We start from the raw sequence: 21,164 nt of genomic DNA, 5'->3' as shown, positions 1-21,164 counted from the left end.
TCTAGACAAACCTTCCACAAGCTCTGACACTTGGTCAGGCTCTTTGTCATCAAACTTGACATGCATAGTTTCTTCCACAGTGTGTGTTTCATAAATATACAGTCTGTATGCTTTTGAGCGTTCAGAGTATCCTAGAAAGATACCCTTATAACCTCTAGCATCAAATTTCTTTAGATGGACTTTGTTGTTTAAAATGTAACAAGTACATCCAAACTGATGAAAATAAGAAATGTCAGGTTTTCTTCCTTTGAACAATTCATAAGTAGTTTTGTTCAACTTAGATCTGATATAGATTCTATTTTGAACATAGCATGCTGTGTTTATAGCTTCTGCCCATAAAAACTTTGCTACATTAGTTTCATGCATCATGGTTCTGGCCATTTCTTGTAGAGTTCTATTCTTCCTTTCTACAACCCCATTTTGTTGAGGAGTTCTAGGAGAAGAGAATTCATGCAGAATGCCATATTTTTCACAGAAATTTTCAAAAGGTTCATTTTCAAATTCTCCACCATGATCACTTCTAACTTTTAAAATAGTGTAGCCTTTTTCATTTTGAATTTGTTTGCAGAAGATGCTAAACTCATCATAAGCTTCATCTTTTGTTCTTAGGAATTTTACCCAAGTCCATCTACTGTAATCATCAACAATCATCAACAATTACTAATCCATACTTCTTTCCATTGATAGAGGCAGTGTTAACTGGCCCAAACAGATCAATGTGAAGAAGTTCCAATGGTCTTGAGGTAGAAACAATGTTTTTAGGTTTAAAAGATGATTTTGTAATCTTTCCTTTTTGACAAGAACCACAAAGTGTGTTTGAGTGATATTTGATTTTTGGTAAACCTCTGACAAGGTCGAGCTTGCTAAACTTAGAGATTAACCTCCAGTTAGCATGGCCTAACCTCTTATGCCAGATCCATTTTTCTTCACTCAAGGTCAGAAGACACACAACTTTTTGTTCATTCAAATCAGACAGATTTATTTTATAAACATTGTTCTTTCTCAGACCTTTGAATACAATGGAGTTATCAGATTGTTTAGTTACAGTACATGATTCCTTATTAAAGACAACTACATAACCATTGTCGTAAAATTGACTTATGCTCAATAGGTTATGTTTGAGTCCATCAACTAACCAAACATCATTAATAGAAAGGGAAGAATTACCTACTGTACCTGTACCTATTATTTTTCCTTTTTGATTGCCTCCAAAGCCAACAGAGCCTCCCTCTTTCAGAGTCAACTTAGAAAATAGTTGTTTGTCACCAGTCATATGCCTTGAACATCCACTATCCAGGTACCATGAATGATTCATGATACTTCCTTGAGTGGTAGGCTGTATGAGAAACAACTTTAATCATTGCGGTAGAATTCTTCATCACAGTTAATGATAAAGTCATCCCAGTATTCTTCCTCTTCACTTCTCAAGTTCTGATTGTTAACTTGAGAACCTGTCAGCCATTTGTCTAGGACATAAGCCCTTCTTCCTTTGCATAGGACTTGTTTCCATGCTCTAGGTAGGACATATCCTTTCCTAGTTGGTAAATCTGAATGGTACATTATTTCAGCTTTTGGTACCCATCTTCTGGGTCCACGCTTGTTAGTCCACAAATGCTTACTATGTTGTTGAGTGTTAGAGAAAGATCTTGGTTTGGAATAATAACCTTTTTGAAACTTTTTCTTTGTTTGAGATCTGTTATTATTCCAGGATTTGGATTGTTTATGATTCCAGGGTTTGTATTTATCACCAATCCTTTGTTCTGATTGGTTATATCTACTGACTCTAGAATCATAAATAATCTGAGTCCTATATTGCATCTGAGGTTTGGAGTTTGAAATTTTTCTTTTAAAAACTTCTGAGTCTTTAGATTGACTTGCCTCAGGTACTGAAGTTTCTTTGGTTCCACAATTTGAAGTCTCAAATTTTGAAGTTTTCAGAACATCTGAACTAATATTCTCAGGTTCTGAATAACTTCTATCTTCTGAACTTTTCTTTCCAGATCCTGAAGAACTTGGTTCCTCTGAGCTGTCAGCTTCTAATTTTCTCAGATCATCATCCTCATTTTCCAAAGTACCAGGATTCTTTCCCTCTTCTCTTGGTGGAACAACATAATAAACCCATGATTTTCCAACCTTTTTGGCAACGGTCTTCAGCTTTGAATATGTTCTACCATATTCATAGCCAAGTCCTTCTCCTCTATGTCTCAAAACATTATAAATTCTATTTGCAGCTTTGCTCTTCCCAAGGTTGAGATGCACAAACTGTTGAAGAGCTATTTCCTGCTCATCAATAGGTTTGTGACATACAGCACAACCCTTTTCAAAATCATTCACTCTATTCAGAGTTTCTTGATATAGACCTTGAAAATGGTCTGTCTGTTCAGTCAGAGTGTTAAGCTTTTCTTGTAAAACTTTTTGTTTACTTAACACTCTGAGATGTTTCTCAATGACCTTGTTAAGTGCAGTTATAAGTTGAGATTTAGAACAGTCAGAAAATACCTCATCTGTAACTTCTGAATCTGATTCTGATTCATCCTCAGAGTCTGCATCTGAGTCAGTTGAAGCCATTAGGGCTAGATTTGCCTCTTCCTCTTCCTCAACTTCTTCCTCAGATGATAGCTCTTCAAAAGTAGCCATCAGACTCTTTTTCAATTTGCTCTTAAATTGTTGCTTCTTTGAGCTGTATCTTTTGCTTTTGTCTTTGGCAGACATTTCTGGACAGTCAGCAATAAAGTGTTCTGGCTTCTTACAGTTGAAGCAGTTCTTCTGATCATCCTTTTTGCTGACAAAATTTCTGGAGCTGTTTCCTCTGAAATTTCTTTTGTTAAACCTGTTCCATTGCTGAAACTTGGTAAATAAAGCAAACTCATCTTCACCCATTTCCTCCTCTTGACCATATGCAGAAGATTCCTCTTCAATGTCAAGAAGCTGAGTCTTAAGAGCTTTAGAAGGAGTCCTAGTTGACTGTAAAGCCACAGACTTGGACTTCTTCTTAGCTTCTGAATCAGCATTCAGAACCATCTCATGGCTTCTGAGATTGCTTATCAGAGCCTCAAGACTCAGAGTCTTGAGATTTTGAGCTTCTTCTATTGCAGTGACCTTAGGTCTCCAAGCAATAGGAAGACTCCTCAGAATCTTCTGAACATGGTCATAGGTGGAATAACTCCTCTTAAGAGTTTTAAGACCAGATACAAGGATTTGAAACCTTGTAAACATAGTCTCAATGCTTTCATCTTGTTGCATAGTGAATAGTTCATATTGCCTTATCAAGAGACTAGCCTTAGCCTCTTGAACCTTTTCATTACCATCATAGGTAGCACACATAGAATCAAAGATAGATTTAGCAGTGGACTTGTTTTCTATTCTGACATAATCTTCATGTCTTATAGCACCAACAACAATGTCCTTTACTCTATGATGCTTAGTGTAGATTTTTAAGTTAGCTGGTGAGAGTAACTTTCTGTGCTCAATGGACAATCTTCCATGTTCATTTAAGTTTTCAAAAGTTACTCCCAGCTCAACCAAATCCCACAACTCATGATCAATAGCAGTAATATTGCTATACAGTCTTTCCTTCCACCACTCAAATAATGATGCATCACCATTGAATATAGGGGCTTTTCTATTGCCACTATGTTCATGTGATTCATTACTCAAGTAGTCAAAACCAAAAGCATTTCTAGGACCACCACCAGCACCACTGGCATCACCGGCTTCACCGGTTGTTCTAGTGCTACTATCGTCTCCTCCAGACATAGTGTTCTCACAAGATCTTTACTGTCTCACTGTTAGGTGAAAGTAACAGACCAGTGCTCTAGATACCAATTGAAGGTGTGAAAACACAAGAAGGGGGGGTTGAATTGTGTTTTAGCAAAGTTAAAACTTTTTCAAGTTCTTAACTTAACTAAATTAGCAGCGGATAAGTAACACAAGTAATAACGAGATAAGAGAGAGAGAAAGCACACAAGCAATTTATACTGGTTCCTCTCACAAAACGAGAGTAGTCCAGTCCCCTTGCACTTCCAAGGGATTTCACTATAATCACACAAGATTACAAATGCTCAAGCACACAAGCAAGAGACTTCACAACAATGCTCAAGCACACAAGCTTAAGACTTCTCACTTAAGCACACAAGCTTAAGTTTTCTCAAGTACCAGAGATAATAAAGTAGTTGAAGATATACAACTGCTCTTAGGAGAACATAAAAGAGCAAATACAATGAATACAAAGTATTTGAACTACAAGTGCAAAAACACTAGTTCAGAGGTTCAGAGCTTGTATACAGAATTCAGAGTTTGTTCGAGCGCGTGTTAAATCCTTGATAATTAATTCTTGTATTTTATACAACTGGTCCTTCTAGTATATATATAACCAGAAAAAGAGTCGTTGCATAAAGATGACCGTTGAAGTAGATAACCTTTTGTTTTCAAGCAGCTTGTCTTGATGCAGTTGGTTGTTTCTAAAACTGAGTAAGAGTTTCAGACACTTTGACCATGTGCAGAGAAGACTTTCCTAATTCAGCTAACAAGTCTGATGTCCCACGTTCTCAAGAGTGGACAGACAAAATGAGAGTAGCTGTTCTGATCAAGCTTGAAAGGTCCTTTTCTTCATTGGTAGAAGAGTTGACTTGCAAAAGAGAATCTTCACAGACTTCAAGAAGATCTTCAGAGTTTGATGAAGCTAAGACCTTAAAAAGTTCTGACGACTTCATCATCTGAAGGTTGTAACTTCTGAAGTTCAACATCTTCTGCGCGCTTATAAACTTCTGAATACATATCTTCTGAGCTTCATTCAGAGCTTATCTTAAGCTAATATCTGCACACTTAAATTAAATTTTTAGTCCTTCCAATTGTTTATTAATACTTTGTTATCATCAAAACCTTAATAGATTTAGGGGCAAACATTTTTAAATCAATTTTGTTCCAACAAACTAACGGTCAGTTTTAACTATCTGGCCCTAAACCTCAACTCTCGTCAATGTTGGTTTATTGCCTTTAAAACAATCCTCACTCTCGTGACAAATTGTTTGAAAACGTATTATTTAAAACTGGTGGTTGAAAACTATTAAGCACGAATTAACTACCGAACCCCTATTAGCTACTAACTACACATCCTAGCAATGCTAAATTTAGCTAGACATAACTAAAACTAAAGACATAAAATAAATAAATAAAAATAAAGACATTAAATAAAAACAGAAAAATAAAATAAATAAAATAAGCATAAAAATAAAGAAAAGAAAATAAAGAACCTGAATTAATAAAAGAAATCTTGAGTACGGACACCGACAGCGCAACAGCAGGAAATAAAAATATTAAACTAAGAGAAGAAACCAATAATTAAATCTAGTCTCAATTCTCTTCCTCAACTGTTACAAGTTGGTGTGTTTTTGAGTGAAGAGAACTAGCCTATTTATACTAAAATACAAGAGGGGAAAGGGGAAAACTGGCCGATGTGGTACTTTGTGAAATTCTCGCATGGCCGTTTGATCAAGTGTGTGGCCGTGATTTTGAAGGAAGTGGCGAGGGCCACTTGGAACAAGCTGGCGAGCAGCACTAATGGCCAGTTGGCTGGCGCCATCTTGGGCTTGTTGGTGAGCGGCACTGCTTGCTTGCGTGTTGTGTTGGTGGGCTGCACATGTGTGGCCCAATTGGCTGCACATGTGTGGCCTTTTTCGTCCGTTTTTGCTCCTTTCTTCAATTCGTGCACTTTTTATCTGTTTATTTAAAATACGAGAAATAAGTAACTATTTATATAATAAAACTTCGAAATCGAAATAAAAACATATAAAATATAATAGTAAATTAACTAAATAAATAGCATCTTTTTAGGTGTATCACTCTCCTTTGACATAAAGAATACTGTGTTATCCGCACTAAAAGAGAACCCCTACTCCGGATCGGAATCCCAATGTCCCAACTTGCATTTGTCACATTTCTATGAGGCTTGCGATTATACCGACCCACCGGGGGTAAGTGAATCGGATAAAAGACTAAGGTTGTTCAAACACTCTCTCACTGGACGTGCCAAGGATTGGTTGGATACAATACCCGCTGGAACCATTGAGACATGGAGACAACTTGAGAGGAAATTTTTGGACCGCTACTTTCCCATTGACAAGTTCTTGGAAAGGAGAGCGGAAATTAGTAATTTTGAGCAAGCGGATGGAGAGACACTTTATGATGCTTGGGAGAGATTCAAAGTGTGTCTCAAGAGGTGTCCCAATCATGGGTTTGACGGCCACAATCAAATGCAGATGTTTACGCAAGGTCTTAGGGCGCAAACACGCATGATACTCGACGCATCAGCTGGTGGTTCTCTGAAAAATAGGGATGAAGCTGAAGCGAGAGAGCTGGTAGAGAGTATGGCACAAAATGAGTACCGTGCTACCAATGATCGAGGTGCAAAGAAGAGAGGAAGAGTAATGGAGCTGGACACTCAAACAGCTCTCTTAGCTCAACAAAAGCTAATGACAAGCCAAATGGAAGCGATGATGAAGCTGCTGTCCAATCCTCAAGCTCAAACTTCTTCGGTAGGTAAAATTGATAATGTGCGTTGTGATTTCTGTTTGCAGGACCATCCCAATGGCGGTTGTTTTCCGGAAGGTTCAGAGGAAGCTAGATACTTAGCTATTTTCCGGAAACCGTACACCAACAACAATAACGGTTCCGGATGGGGAAACAATATGCAATCTCAAGGTTCAGCTCAACAACAGCAAAGACCTCCCTCAAGAATGGAGGAGACTCTAAATCAGTTCGTATTAATGACTCAAAGCAACTTCGAAGCAATGAAGTCAAGTCAAGAGACCTCAAATAAGAACCATGAAGCATCCATCAAGAATCTTGAGGTACAAATGGGTCAACTTTCAAGGCAGTTTTCAACGTTGCAAAACCAAGGAGGTTTCGGTGGAAACACTCATGACAATCCTAAAAATGAAACTTGCAACGGAATCACCTTGAGGAGTAGAGAGGTACCGGAAAGGCCAGTTGTGGAGAAGCCTTTGAAAAAGAAAGTCATTGAGGGAGAGGTTGAAAATAAGCAAGAGGTTGTAGTTGAAAAAGAGAGACATGAGGGAGAAGTCGAAAATGAAAATATGTCTAAGGAAGTGGAGATTAGAGAGGATGAGGAAGAAGAAGTTGAAAAACAGAGGGAGATAAAAGAAAAAGAGAGGAAGAAGGTTGAGAAAGGAAAGGGTGTTGATGAATCGCCATATGCTAGGATGCCTTATCCTAGGAAGAAGAAAGTTAAGAATCTTGAGCGAGAAAAGGAGTTCAAGAAGTTTATGAAGGTGCTGAACAAGCTTGAGATGGCTATACCTTTGGTTGAAGCATTGGAACAAATGTCAAGTTATGCAAAGTTTTTGAAGGAGCTGCTTACAAAGAAAAGGAAACCGCTAGATGATGAAATGGTAAGCATGACGGAAGAGTGCAGCGCTCTTATTCAACGGAAGCTACCTCAGAAAAAGAAGGATCCGGGGAGTTTTACAATTCCATGTTCCATTGGAAATCTCACTATTGAAAAGGCTTTGTGTGATTTGGGTGCAAGCATAAATCTGATGCCGTTATCCATGATGAAGAAGATACCGGGAGCGGTAGCAAAGCCGACAAAGATGAGTCTCTCTTTGGCGGATAGATCGATTATGCATCCGGAAGGTATTCTCCATGATGTGCTGGTACGAGTCGGTGGTTTCGTGTTTCCAGCAGATTTTGTGGTCTTGGACATAGAAGAAACTAGGGAGTGGGAACCTTTGCTCATTGGTAGACCTTTCTTAGCCACTAGCCGAGCCCTAATCGATGTGGAGATGGGTGAACTCATGCTAAGGACCGATGATCAGCAGGTTACATTCAATGTCTTTGATACAATGAAATGTTATGATGGAGACCCACAATGCTTTAAGGTCCAGGTTTATGATCATATTGTTAAAGATGCTCTTAAGTTACCTTGGAGTGCACACTACTTGCCACATGGTGGCACTATTTTTCCATAACCCTTAGGGGTATTGGACGTCAAGCATCAGGACGTTAAACAAGCGCTGGTTGGGAGGCAACCCAACGGTTTCTAATGTTTTAGTTTGTGTTGTTTTGAAGTATGTAGGTAGGTACCCAGCAGAAGCAAGGACTGAAGCAAAACAGGGCAAAACAGAGCTCAACTACGCCGGGGGCGCAGTACAACTATGCGCAGCGTGATCCTTCAGTACAGAGGGGAGAGTTTTCAAATTGCATTGCGCGCGGCGTGGGGGTGCATCACGCGCTGCGTGAATCCTGGAGAAAGAAGGGCTCTCTGACTAGTGATTACGCGCCGCGTGATGGCCATCACGCGCGGCGTGGCCTTAATGGAAGAAGTTCTTGACCGTTACAATTTACACTACGCGCGGCGTAGCAGGATGTCACGCGCGGCGTGACTGCACAAGAAAGCGTGTAAAAATTTGAATTTCTTCATCTTCCCAACCACTCCATCACTTCCATCATCAATCCACTCGTCCTCTTCATACGGCTACACCATTTTTAACCCATCTTCATCCTTCAAACCTCTCCGATTTCATCTCCAATCACATCCAATCATCCCATTCCTTCATATTCACATAAACCCCATCACAACCACTCTAACTTCACCCTCAATCTCTAATTCCTTCTCATTCCCAAATTAACCCATTTCAACCTCATTTCTCACAAAACTCAAGCAAGATGTTGACAAGGTTAACCGGAAAGTCTAAGAAGAGTGACAACAACCCTCCACAAGAACCACCAAAGAAGAAGAGGTCAAAGATGAGTGCAAGCAAAGGCCAATCTTCTCGGTCTAATCAACCTTCTCGTGAAGCATCTCCTCCTCGCCGGAGCAATGTGACTCAGCCACAGGTCCACCCACACTTCATTAGTGCAGTTCATGAGAAAAGGTACACAAAAATCCGAACCTTTACTATTAATCAAGAGAAGGGGTTTGGAGAGGATTTGTTGAATGGTGTTGCTGAGATCGGAAATGAGATTAAGTCTAGAAAATGGGAGAAGTTTAATAAATTGATGATTAAAGATGAAGCTAATCCTGGTAACCAGATGTGGGTTATGGAGTTTTTTGCAAATGCCTATTTACCGGATAAACCAATGTTTCCGGAATATTTTTCTGTGGTTAGAGGTGTTAAGGTGAGTTATTCTGCTGTTCATATTAACAATTTGCTCGGTTGTGATGTGGGAGGTGCGTGTGCATTTATGCGGGAAAGAGAGAGGATCGACAAGAGTGATATGGAAGCTAGGGAGGAACTGAAAAAAATAGTGTGTCGGCCGGGTGCAATGTGGCTACCCCACTCACCAGCTTCTCTCCCTAGAAGGATGAGTTTAACGAGTTTTAATCCCGTTCACCGAGCTTGGGGTGAGTTTTGGTTGAAGAATGTAAGGGTTGTTGGTAACAGTTCGGAGATTCAGATTGACAATGCTTGCGCGGTCCGATTGTTGGTTGAAGGGAAGTATATTAATCTTGGATATTGGTTACAAAAAGATCTTCATGAAATAGCCAATCATCTGAATCCTACTTTTACTTTGGGACATTGTAATCTCATCGCTGCTTTATGTAGGGCGAACAATGTTCCAATGGATGTGCAAGAAGGTGATCTCCATCCTATTCGTCCTTTGTCATTATCATACTTCATTAAAAAGTTTGAGAGAGGTCCTATCGTGCCCCGTGGCGAGGGGAATGCTGCTGGGGAAGAAGCCTTGAGAGAAGAGGAAGAGATTAATCGGTTTGAAGATGGTGTTCACCCGGACCAACATGAGGTGCCGGTTGATGAACCACAAGGGATGCCGGAGCCGGCCCTGATGACATTCAGTCATTTGAGTATTTTTAATTATTATTTCATAGTATTTTAATTAATTTTTAGGAATATCACATGGTCAAAGAGAAGAATTTATGAAGAAATTGAGCTATGAAAGAGTTTGAAGAATAAAGACTAAGGGAAGAAAAACTTAGAAAAATATTCAATATATTGAGCTGATTTTCGCCCAACTCTCTGCTTTTCTCGCGTCCCCACAAGAATTTCATAGTGACGCGATTTGCCACTTTCCTGCCCACTTGAATTATGCTGCACATGCACATCTCAAGCTGACACGTCATATAAAAAGGAAGATTGATTGAATTGCTCTAGTGGGACCCGCCAGTCAAACAAGTGATGGTTTGTTTTGCTAGTGGTACGATTTGTCTCTCCGGGAGCATATAAATAGGGGATTATTTTATTAACCTAAGGGAGATCACGCACGCCGGGAGGAGAAGAAAAGCAGTCACGCACGCAGACGAGGCTTCACCTTGGAATAACAGTTCTTTGGTGCTGGCTTTCTACGCATTCAATCACAATTTTATGTGTAATTCTTTATTCTCTATTATTATGTGTAGCTAATTTTCCAATTGTTAGGGATGAGTAAACCTAGATGACAATTTTTATTATATGATTTGATTTATGACTATTGAAGAATTCTATTGATTATTTTTCTTATATCTGTGTTTAATGCTTTTATCGATTGATCACCGTTAAATTGATTTATGATTCATATTGTGATACGGGAGTTGAATTTATGAATGCTTTGATATAAGAAATTCTTGCCTTTGTAATTTAGGAATAGATACAAACCCTTGAAACCAATTTAGAATTCTTGTTCATTCATGCTTAATTCTAATCTTAAATTCACTAAGGAATTAGGAATTATTTTAGAATTAACGACTCTGTCACTAAGGAATTAGGGCACGAATACTTTAGGGAATTCGGTAATAATTTGATAAATAGCTTCAATAGTCATAATCAAGTCACTACATTAAAATAGTAGTCTAGTGAAACTCATCCCTGACATTTTTATTATTATCAAATACAAAGTAATTTTCGTTGTTATTATTATTATTGCTATTGCAACCAATCAAACTGAAACCTTTTGTTCAATCGAGTAAAAATCCCAATTCAACAGTATAACGCGATCCTTGAGTTCGACACTCGGTCTTACCGTTTTAAATATATTACTTGCATGATTTCGTACACTTGCGAAAATCGCCATCAGGCCCCTCCTCGTTACTCTCATGATATTAATCAGCTTGCTTCTATGCTACACCAGATGGAAATTTCACAGTACTCCGGGCTTCCTAATCTTTACTTTGATACCGCCTCTTCCATGTACACCGAGGCGATGACTTATCGATCTACCTTCCCTCCTCCTACTTTTGGGACTTTGTATCCAGTTGATGCTGATTGGGAGGTACATCAGGCGAGGGAGCTGACATCTTTTCAGGCCAGACAGTCTTATAATTCTGGTTTGAGAGCTTCGGAGTTAGCTGAGGTCGAGAGGCGCCGCCGGGTTGAGCAAGAGGAGGCTGCTGATATGGAGAGGGAGATGTTGGATGTGGAAGGGCTGAATTTGAACTTGAATAGCCCTTTCACAAATTATTTTACTGGCCAGCCGGATGATACCGTCTGATCTTGATGTCCTTGGTTATGGTTTTCTGCTGCTACTGCTACTCTATCTCTTCTTTGCCGTTCTTCTACTTTACTTTTGTTGGTCTGTAATAATTGCTTAATGTTGCTTGGATTTGGCTGGATTGTACTATTTTAACTTTGAACTTGAATCTTGTCTTGTTTGATTGTGGAATGATTTTTACTTTTAGAATTTGTTTCAATATTTTGGCATGTTCCTTCTAGTTACTTGAGTATCAATTGCATGATTTTCTCCGTGTGTGATGTGTGAAACTTGCAGTGCAATAGCTTGTTGCACTCATGTGATCAAGAGGCAAAGGACGAGAATGCACACTTTTTGACCGGCTCTTTGATTCGACCCAACCGTGAGGTATTGAGCCAAACACTTCTCATTCTTCTATGTGTGATATCCACTCATGTATTGTCTCTCGATTTTGCTTGTCGTCTTTTTTTTATTTGATTGGTACTTTTGTGGCACACACGAGGCATCTTTCTTGGTACCTTTGAGCTTTTCTATCCACCCTTACATATATCTATCTTTTGCTTACCCAATTTGAGCTGAAAAAGAAAATGTTATTTTGCAAAACCTTAAGAAATTTTTGATGTAAAAAAGGAATGACTTTCTTGGAGGTTAGGCACCTAATTAGTGGTTGATGCGCATTGCTCACCACTAAGTTTGGGGTTGCTCTTTGGAATTAGCAAACCATAAAGTTTGGGGTGAGGGCACTAGAGAACTTATAAAAAGTTTTGATTTGAAAATTTGAAAAATTTCAAAAATTGCACGGCTTTAGACATGAGATAGATATGTTGAAAAGAAAGAAAGAAAGAAAAAAAAACAATGCAAAAAGAGATGAATGTGAAAAAAAATAAAAAAAATAAAAAAAATAAAAAAAAATTATTAGAAAAAAAGTACAAAAAGAAGTGATAGCCTTGAATTCATAAGAATTGCAAAACTTTATTTGATGAATTGAAAAAGTTCTCTAGTCCACTATAGTTCAAAAGAAAAGGGGTTTGGTTTATGAAAAATTTTTGACCTTAGGGGGATCTAACTCCAAGTTTTTCTACTACTTATCCTAAAAAGTCACCATCCACCCTAGCCAAGCCACGTTATAACCCTAAAAGACCTCTAAAGTGTGTGCACAAAGGGAACCGAATGAATTCTTAGACTACTTGCAAAATTATTGTTGACTTGCATTGATGTGTTGATTTGAGTGAATTACCATAATTGAAGAGTGTATGTGAGTATTGTGATGAAATCATAGAGCCTTGGTTGAAAAGTGTGAATTACTTGAAAATGCCTTGCAGGAACGATTGTGCAATTGAGCATTGTTTGCAGGTGGATCATTGATCATCAGGTGATTCTCACGTATGTATGATTCGAGTGAATCTAAGGAAAATGCCAAAGTCTTGACACAAAAGCTTGAGATAAAAGTTGTTTCCTTGAGGACAAGGAAAGGTTTAAGTTTGGGGTTGTGCTGACGGATCGTCACACTCTCTAATCCATGCCTATTTGAGTGACATTAGATGCATTTTAGTAGGTTTTAAGCAATAAATTCAAGAGAAATCTACTCGGAAGCAGGGTTACTTGTTCTGCAAGAAAAGCAGGATTTTAAGCAGGAAAATATGATTTTCACTACGCTAGGGGCGTAGCCCATTACGCGCTGCGTGATGGAGATCTCAGTGAGCCAAGTTTTTCACCTTGATCACGCGCGGCGTGATGCCTATCACGCGCGGCGTGTAGCTTTGATCAGAATTGGATTGCTCTCTGACTTGATCACGCGCGACGTAACATCGACCACGCGCGGCGTGAAGAAAGGGAAGATAACTACGCCGGGGGCGTGGAGCTATCACGCGCTGCGTGAAGGTTGCAGAGTTGAAGATCAAAGACCTCAGATTTGATCACGCACCGCGTGAGACCGTTACACGCGCGGCGTAGTTGAAGGATTTGCAACCACGCGCGGCGTGATAGATCTGGCGCGCGGCGTGGTTGCGATTATTATATAAGGAAACTTCAATTTCTGGTGCAGGGTTTCGGAATTTGCTGCTACAGTTCACCTACGTTCTGATTTTCTGAGCATTCTCTCCGTTAGATCCTGGATTTCATTTGATAGCTTCGAGCACATCAGCAGCATGGATTCTCAAGCCATGAAGTTGAAGCTAGGAGGCGAACGAAGCAACATGAGGAGCTAGACTTCTTGTGGAGGTAAGATCTAGGATAGCTTAGGATGTAGATGGATCTAATGTAATCTGCTATATTGTATGAATTTACTCTTTTTATAGTGTTTACTTAATGCAAATCTGTACTTAATGCCTTATAATCCTTCATTAGTGTTATACTGATTTTGAGTTAAGTCACGTATGAGAATATTGGTTTAATTTCTGAACTGAATTGCATTAAGCACTCGAGTGTTTCCGGTCGAGAGATTGAAACATAGAGTGTAGCGAACGATTAACGCGCTTTCATCTCATTCGTTGTAGGTAGCTTACACCCGAGAGATCGGGGGAGTATCGACAACGAATAGAGTGGATTTTGACAAGAGATTGCGATTCACTAATTTGTTGATCCAGTTGTGAACACTTGAGTAATTTCATATGATACGGTAGATTGCATGTGATTAAGCTATAGACTAGGTGATCCCGATGATTCTACTTATTGAATTAGCACATTTTTCGTACCGTCAAATTACTCAACCAAACCCCCAATTTATGTTTTCCTATTGCATGATGTTTATGAACACTATTAGACTCGTTTAGTCACACAATTCCTGTGGATCGATATTTTTATTACTACGTGGCGAATTCGTACACTTGCGAATAGTCCATCAATATCATTTGCATAAGGATCAAAAGGAGAGTGCAGAGGCTTTGTCCATCAGCTTGGCAAATGATGATTTGCTTAGATCTAGTAAAGGCCTAGGATATCCTTTCACTGTGCTCTTTATGGCCCTGCAATTAGGATTTATAAAATTTTAATTTACAAATAAACATAATTATTCGAAGGCAGAGTTGTTGGTGTAAGCCCTAGAGGCCAATTATTTATAATTGCATGATACTTGTATTGGATAATTTAATTATTAAATAAAGGCTTTTCTTTATTATGTTTATGTGTTAAATAATAATAGAGTCCCTAGAATAGTAAGTTCATTGAATGAAACGTTAAGTGTGACTTAATCGTGAGAATCCATTACACATGAGAACACTATTCTTAAAACATCCGTAGTCGAGCTTTAATGTGAATTGGGATAACATCAAAGCATAGAGACTATTATGTTGGTAGACTGATGATCACATCTCACGGATCATAGATAAAGAGTTATCAAGTCTTCACATAGATATAAATATTAAGAGTAATATTTATATCGGATTGACCCACCATGAGAATACTACATAGTATGTTATGAAATGTCATAAGATATTCTCATAGTGATAAGTGGTGTATTCCACCCTTCGACCTGAAACCACTATGTTCCCTAGATGTAGGAGTGTAGTACTTTGTCGCCATTCAAAGTTATCCGTAACAGGATGACTATAAAGTTGGTTGATGGGTATTCCACGAATCATGCTAAGGGACATGAGTGACCTAGATGGAATTTACCCCTCCTACATAACAGGAGATATGTCTATGGGCCCAATATTGAACTTAACAAGGGTGACGTACTATGCCTTGTGTTCAATATAGACATAAGGGTAATAGGGTAATTATACACAAGATATTTATCACGGAAAGGTTTGTCAGATCACGTGACATTCTTGTGACTTGGGTAGCAGTGATGTGTTGCTAGATACCGCTCACTGTTTATAATATTGAGATTAATATTATTGCAAACGTCATAGGAACCTACAGGGTCACACACATAAGGACAGTTAATGACGGGAGAAATAAGTATGACTTATTAGTGGGGTGCGATTAGTAACAGTAGGTTATTGGGCTTGCGAAGTCCAATAACCGCTTTGGCCTGAAGACAACATAAGAAGCTCTATAAATAGAGCCTTATGCAATTCAGTCTGGTGTTACACACATAATCCGAATTTTAGAGAAACCCTGAAATTCTCTAAAACCCTAACCGCACTAAATCTCCCTCTACCGTCGTCTCGCAGCTAGCACTAAGAGGTGAACGAAAACTGTTCGTGTGGACCGGCTAGAGGTGCTGCGATCGTGCGGTGCTTGTGATCAATTCAGAATCGAGGAATTGTTCTTCAAAGGTAATAACCGAAACCCTGATCATGTCCATTCGCAAGGATCCATCGAAGGAAAATTTTAATTTCCGCTGCGTTTTAATCTCTTTTATACACGCTATTTTCCTTCAGTGGTATCAGAGCCACTTGTGAAACCATGAATCGGTTTTGTTGTTATTTACAGTTTTATTAATATGATCAGAATCGGTATTAATAATAATAATTACAAAGATTAATAATATTTGAACGATCAATCTTAACATATATCTGATATATGGTATAATTCTGATACGACATCAGTGTATGTGATATACTGATAGTATCATTCGTTGAAAGTTTTAAGTGATTGTCGTGAGCATGGATGATTGTGAGCGTGAGCTTCAGAACCGATAACTGGTGAAGCATCATATATCCAATCGTCTGTGATGAACAAAATCCTGAAACGTTCTGATGAATGGTCGTTGTATTAGGGTTTATAACAATACAAGTGTTGTGTTGTTATATAAACAGAACATATTGTTCATTGAAAGTTTTAAGTGATTGTCGTGAGCATGGATGATTGTGAGCGTGAGCTTCGGAACCGATAACTGGTGAAGCATCATATATCCAATCGTCTGTGATGAACAAAATCCTGAAACGTTTTGTTGAATGATTACTGTATTAGGGTTTATAACAATACAAGGGTTGTGTTGTTATACAAACAGAGTACGGCTAGGGTTTATATCTGAAGCATCAAATGTTGGTGCGATTAGGATTCACTGATGAAGTGTTCATCGAAATTTAGGTCTATCTTGGAGAAGTATAGGTCGTTCTTAGATATAGCATAGGTTCTCTCATTGGCTTGAGGGAACAATCGCGCTAGGGGCCATAACCATGTCACTTTATTATATTATGTATGTTGATGCATGTTATGTATGGAGTGACGTCATTGTATGTAAGCCGTGGTAAGGTGAGATCAAACTAATTATAAAAGCCCTCAAAGGAATTAATATTAAGTTTTATCGCTTTCCAACGAATAGCGCCCTTCAAGATCAATATCGATCAATGTAGGTTTTGCCAACGCGAAGTGCATTGTCAATATTGATAAGTTGCGGTGAGGTAATTTGTTTATCCGATCGCTATTTAATGGGTCTAACTTAACTAAAGAAAATATAATAAGATTATATGACTTTAGAAGCAAGCATTGGGTTATTCCATGTGATGGATTAGAATAAGCGTTATTCACCCAATAGAAATGATATGAGAGTTGTATGAGATACAATTGGAAAGGAGTTTCCTACCTAAATAACTAAATTTTGTGTAATCAGCCCAACGCTGACTTAAAACGAAGTGAAATATGGATCTCATTCTCACTAGAAAATCTTCCAACGGGATTTTCCGAATCAAATGTCGAGGGTCATTTGTTTTGAGTAAAATAGTGGGAGCACATGTTTAATTAAAGGCCTAATTAAATGTGTATTAAAATTGTTCAATACTTATATTTTCACTTTTACAATTGTAGATCACCATGTCAAACACCAATACTTCGAACAACATTTTGCGAAGCATTCTTGACAAAGAGAAATTGTCTGGGACAAATTTTTTTGATTGGCATCGTAACTTGAGGATAGTCCTCATGCACGAGAAAAAGCTGTATGCTATTGAGGAACCCCAACCTAACCCTGAGGATGAACCTGCGGCCAATGCTCCTAAGGCTCAAAGGGATGCTTATCAGAAACGTCTTGATGATGCCATGGATGCAAAGTGCCTCATGCTGGCTACCATGACCTCTGAGCTTCAGAAGCAACATGAGGACATGTATGCGTTCGATATGATCGAACACTTGAAGACGCTCTACCAAGAGCAAGCCAGGATTGAGAGGTTTGAGGTTTCCAAAGCCCTGTTTTCAGCCAAGCTATCTGAGGGATCTCTAGTAAGTCCACATGTGCTCAAGATGATTGGGTACGTGGGGAACTTAGAAAAATTGGGATTTCCACTCGGAAATGAGCTTGCAACTGATCTGATCCTGCAATCGTTGCCGGAGAGTTTTAATCAGTTTGTTCTGAACTTCACCATGTTGGACATGGAGAAGACTCTGCCACAACTGCTAGGCATGTTGAGGCAAGCTGAGCAGAACATGAAAGCAAAAGGGAAGTCCAACCATGTTCTTATGATTGGCAATGGAAACAAAGGGAAGGGCAACAAAGGGAAGGGAGGCAAAGGGAAGGGCAAGGAAGTTGCCAAACCCAAACCTACCCCTCAAGCTTTGAAGCCCACTGGGGGAGTTGCAAAGGAGGGTAAGTGCTTCCACTGTAACAGGACTGGACATTGGAAGAGGAACTGCCCAAAATACCTGGAAGATAAAAAGAATGGAGTAGAGAGCTCCAATTCAGCAGGTATCTTTGTTATTGAAATTAATTTATCTACTTCTTCTACATGGGTATTAGATACCGGATGTGGTTCTCACATTTGTACTAATGTGCAGGGGCTGCAAAGGAGTAGAGGATTGGCTAAAGGTGAAGTCGACCTACGAGTGGGAAATGGAGCAAGAGTTGCCGCATTAGCTGTAGGAGTTTATGCTTTAACTTTACCTAGTGGACTAATAATACAGTTAGAGAACTGTTTTTATGTACCTGCCATTAGCAGGAATATTATTTCTGTTTCTTGTTTGGATAAACTTGGCTTTTCATTTATAATAAAGAACAATTGTTGCTCCATTTATTTAAATGATATCTTTTATGCCACAACACAAATGAGTAATGGATTATATATTCTTGATCTTGAAATGCCAATTTATAACATTGATACAAAAAGGATTAAACCTAATGAGTTAAATCCTACATACCTTTGGCACTGTCGTTTAGGCCATATAAATGAGAAACGCGTTTCAAAGCTCCATAAAGATGGGCTCTTGGATTCATTTGATTATGAATCTTTTGAAACATGCAGATCTTGCTTATTGGGAAAAATGACAAAGACCCCATTCACTGGTAAAGGTGAAAGGGCAAGTGATCTCTTGGCTCTCATACATACTGATGTATGTGGACCATTGAACACACATGCTAGAGGAGGTTTTCAGTACTTCATCACATTTACTGATGACTACAGTAGATATGGGTATGTATACCTAATGAAGCATAAGTCGGAATCCTTTGAAAAGTTCAAAAAATTTAAAAATGAAGTACAAAACCAACTAGGAAAGAAAATCAAAACCCTTCGAGCAGATCGAGGAGGTGAGTATTTAAGCCTAGAGTTTGATGACCATCTAAAAGAGTGTGGGATCTTATCCCAACTCACTCCTCCTGGAACACCACAATGGAATGGTGTGTTTGAGAGAAGAAACCGAACCTTGTTGGACATGGTGCGTGAAATTCTGGTATAGCAGAACCAGATGTTGTACAAAATGTCGAGACATCTGGTCTGACATGAATAACACGGCAAGGCATATAACATTAAAACGGATACTGAGGAATAATGTTTGATCAGATGTTCCAACATTCAACTTAAAGAGAATGTCATACTTAATGTTGGAACATCTTACGAAACATAATAAAATCAACAAGTAAATAAACTGCACAGGAAATTGTTAACCCAGTTCAGCCAACCTGCCTACTCTGGGGGATACCAATCCAGGAAGGAAATCCACTAATAGATCTAGTCACTAAGACCTCCAGCAAACCCTTTGAATTTACGTCTTACACTAAGACCTCCAGCAAACCCTCGGTTTACGTCTTACACTAAGACCTCCAGCAAATCCTAGGTTTACGCCTTATGACCTCGACACTACTCATGCAACTTCTGCCTAGGAACTTCCTAGACATGAGATCCCATCTCACTTCCACACAGCCAACACAACCTGTGTTGTTCATATAATGTTGAATAAAATGTGGCGACAATCACCGTGACATATTTTACTCTTGCTTAAAAGCTTCGAGTAAATCACACACAGTTAACTCCGTACTTCAAAGCTTAGGAGTAACCTTAAAACATTACAACTCAATAAAACACAGTCCTACTCAAGTATTAAATCAATACGTGAGAGGCTCACAAACACTATCTCCTTGCTTAAAAGCTTCAGAGATATTACAATACTCTACTCATTACCTAAAGGTTTCTGAGTGAGGACATAGTGACCATCTCACAACCCGAGTGGTTCACTTACACCAACTCTCCTAGAGAGTGGCTTAAAGACACGAAACCCTAAAGACTACATCTTTGATGAACAATGGTTTCGGTTCATGAAATCTTGGCCTTGAGTCTTCTTTATATAGACAGAGCTAGCACGCTCCTGATCTTCCAAGATAAGCTTCAGAACACAGCTGGTCTTTGAGTCACGTCCAGCTAAGCAAATCAGACCTTAATAAAAACTTTCCTAAAATAGTTGATCCTCTTTAGGAAATAAACAATGTGTTGAATCATTCCATTAAGTCTTGATAAGAACATATCTGCACTAATAACGTCTTGATCAGATCAAATCTTGATATACACGTTTGTATAGTGGATTTCCATATATAGCAGATACGTGTAATAAATGCGCGAGATTTGGGCAATCTGACTGTCGTACCCAAACATGTTACAACATTTGGTCCAACATCTTTTGTACCTAACATGTTGAAACATTTGGTCCAACACCTTGCTTGTATATTTGTTTTAGCAAAATGAGGCCAACACACAAATATCCAACAATCTCCCCCTTTGGCAATTTTTGGCTAAAACAACTTCAGCCCATTAATAAGCACAGAGAGATTTAAAAACCATACAATCCTTCAAGTCAACGTGAGCACACAAATATGAAGGAAGGTAGAACATCTTCTATGTTACTTCCAAAAGATTTCCTCAAATGAAAATAACGCACAGGGTAAAGAAATAAACTTTACCATAAACCATCAGAGGCATACACAGCAGCGGAATCATAACCAACTTAGCTTCATCCTTCAGTAGAGAGAAATAAACTCTCACAAGCACACTTGGAAAAATAAATTCCCACATCAGCATCAAGATGTTTCAACAATTTGTAGCGCATCATAACATCCATACATTAAGCACACATAGGCAAAGAACTTGATATTGCATTACTCCCCCTTAATATCAGATCAGAGAAAAACATATTTTTGCTCCCCCTGAATACATCAGCTCATGCATCTCATCAGGCCATCAGAAAAACTGGTTCTTACTCCCCCTGAATTTATGCATGTCACTGCACACACTACTACTTCTTCATAGACAGGCTAGACTAGCATGTCACAACATCAGATACAACATTATAAAGTAGCAGACAAACACAAACATACTACTCCCCCTTTTTAGCCACAAAATATGCCAAACAAAAACTTCATGCATTAAGAGCAATAGTAATGAACATCACAGAAATCCATAGTGCAGAATATCAGAGCATAACAAATCCATAGTCTTGAAATAGCAGAAGCATTACATCACGTACCAACAAAAAATACAAATGTCCTCCACATTATGCTCCACATCATATAATCATCAGATACCATACATCACATACTGCTACCTCACACAAAACACATCACAGATCACAACTCCTTAAGCAAACCACAAAGT

General features: G+C 38.7%; 1 pseudogene; it reads right to left on the bottom strand.

The window, feature by feature from the left end:
• The window catches only part of LOC123886250, a 64,952-nt pseudogene that overhangs the window by 27,210 nt on the left and 16,578 nt on the right, over positions 1-21,164 (bottom strand).

Source organism: Trifolium pratense, linkage group LG5 (genome assembly GCF_020283565.1).
Source record: "Trifolium pratense cultivar HEN17-A07 linkage group LG5, ARS_RC_1.1, whole genome shotgun sequence".
Classification (NCBI taxonomy): Eukaryota; Viridiplantae; Streptophyta; class Magnoliopsida; order Fabales; family Fabaceae; genus Trifolium; species Trifolium pratense.
Note: the sequence above shows the minus strand (reverse complement) of the source record. Positions and strands in the feature narration are given on the sequence as shown.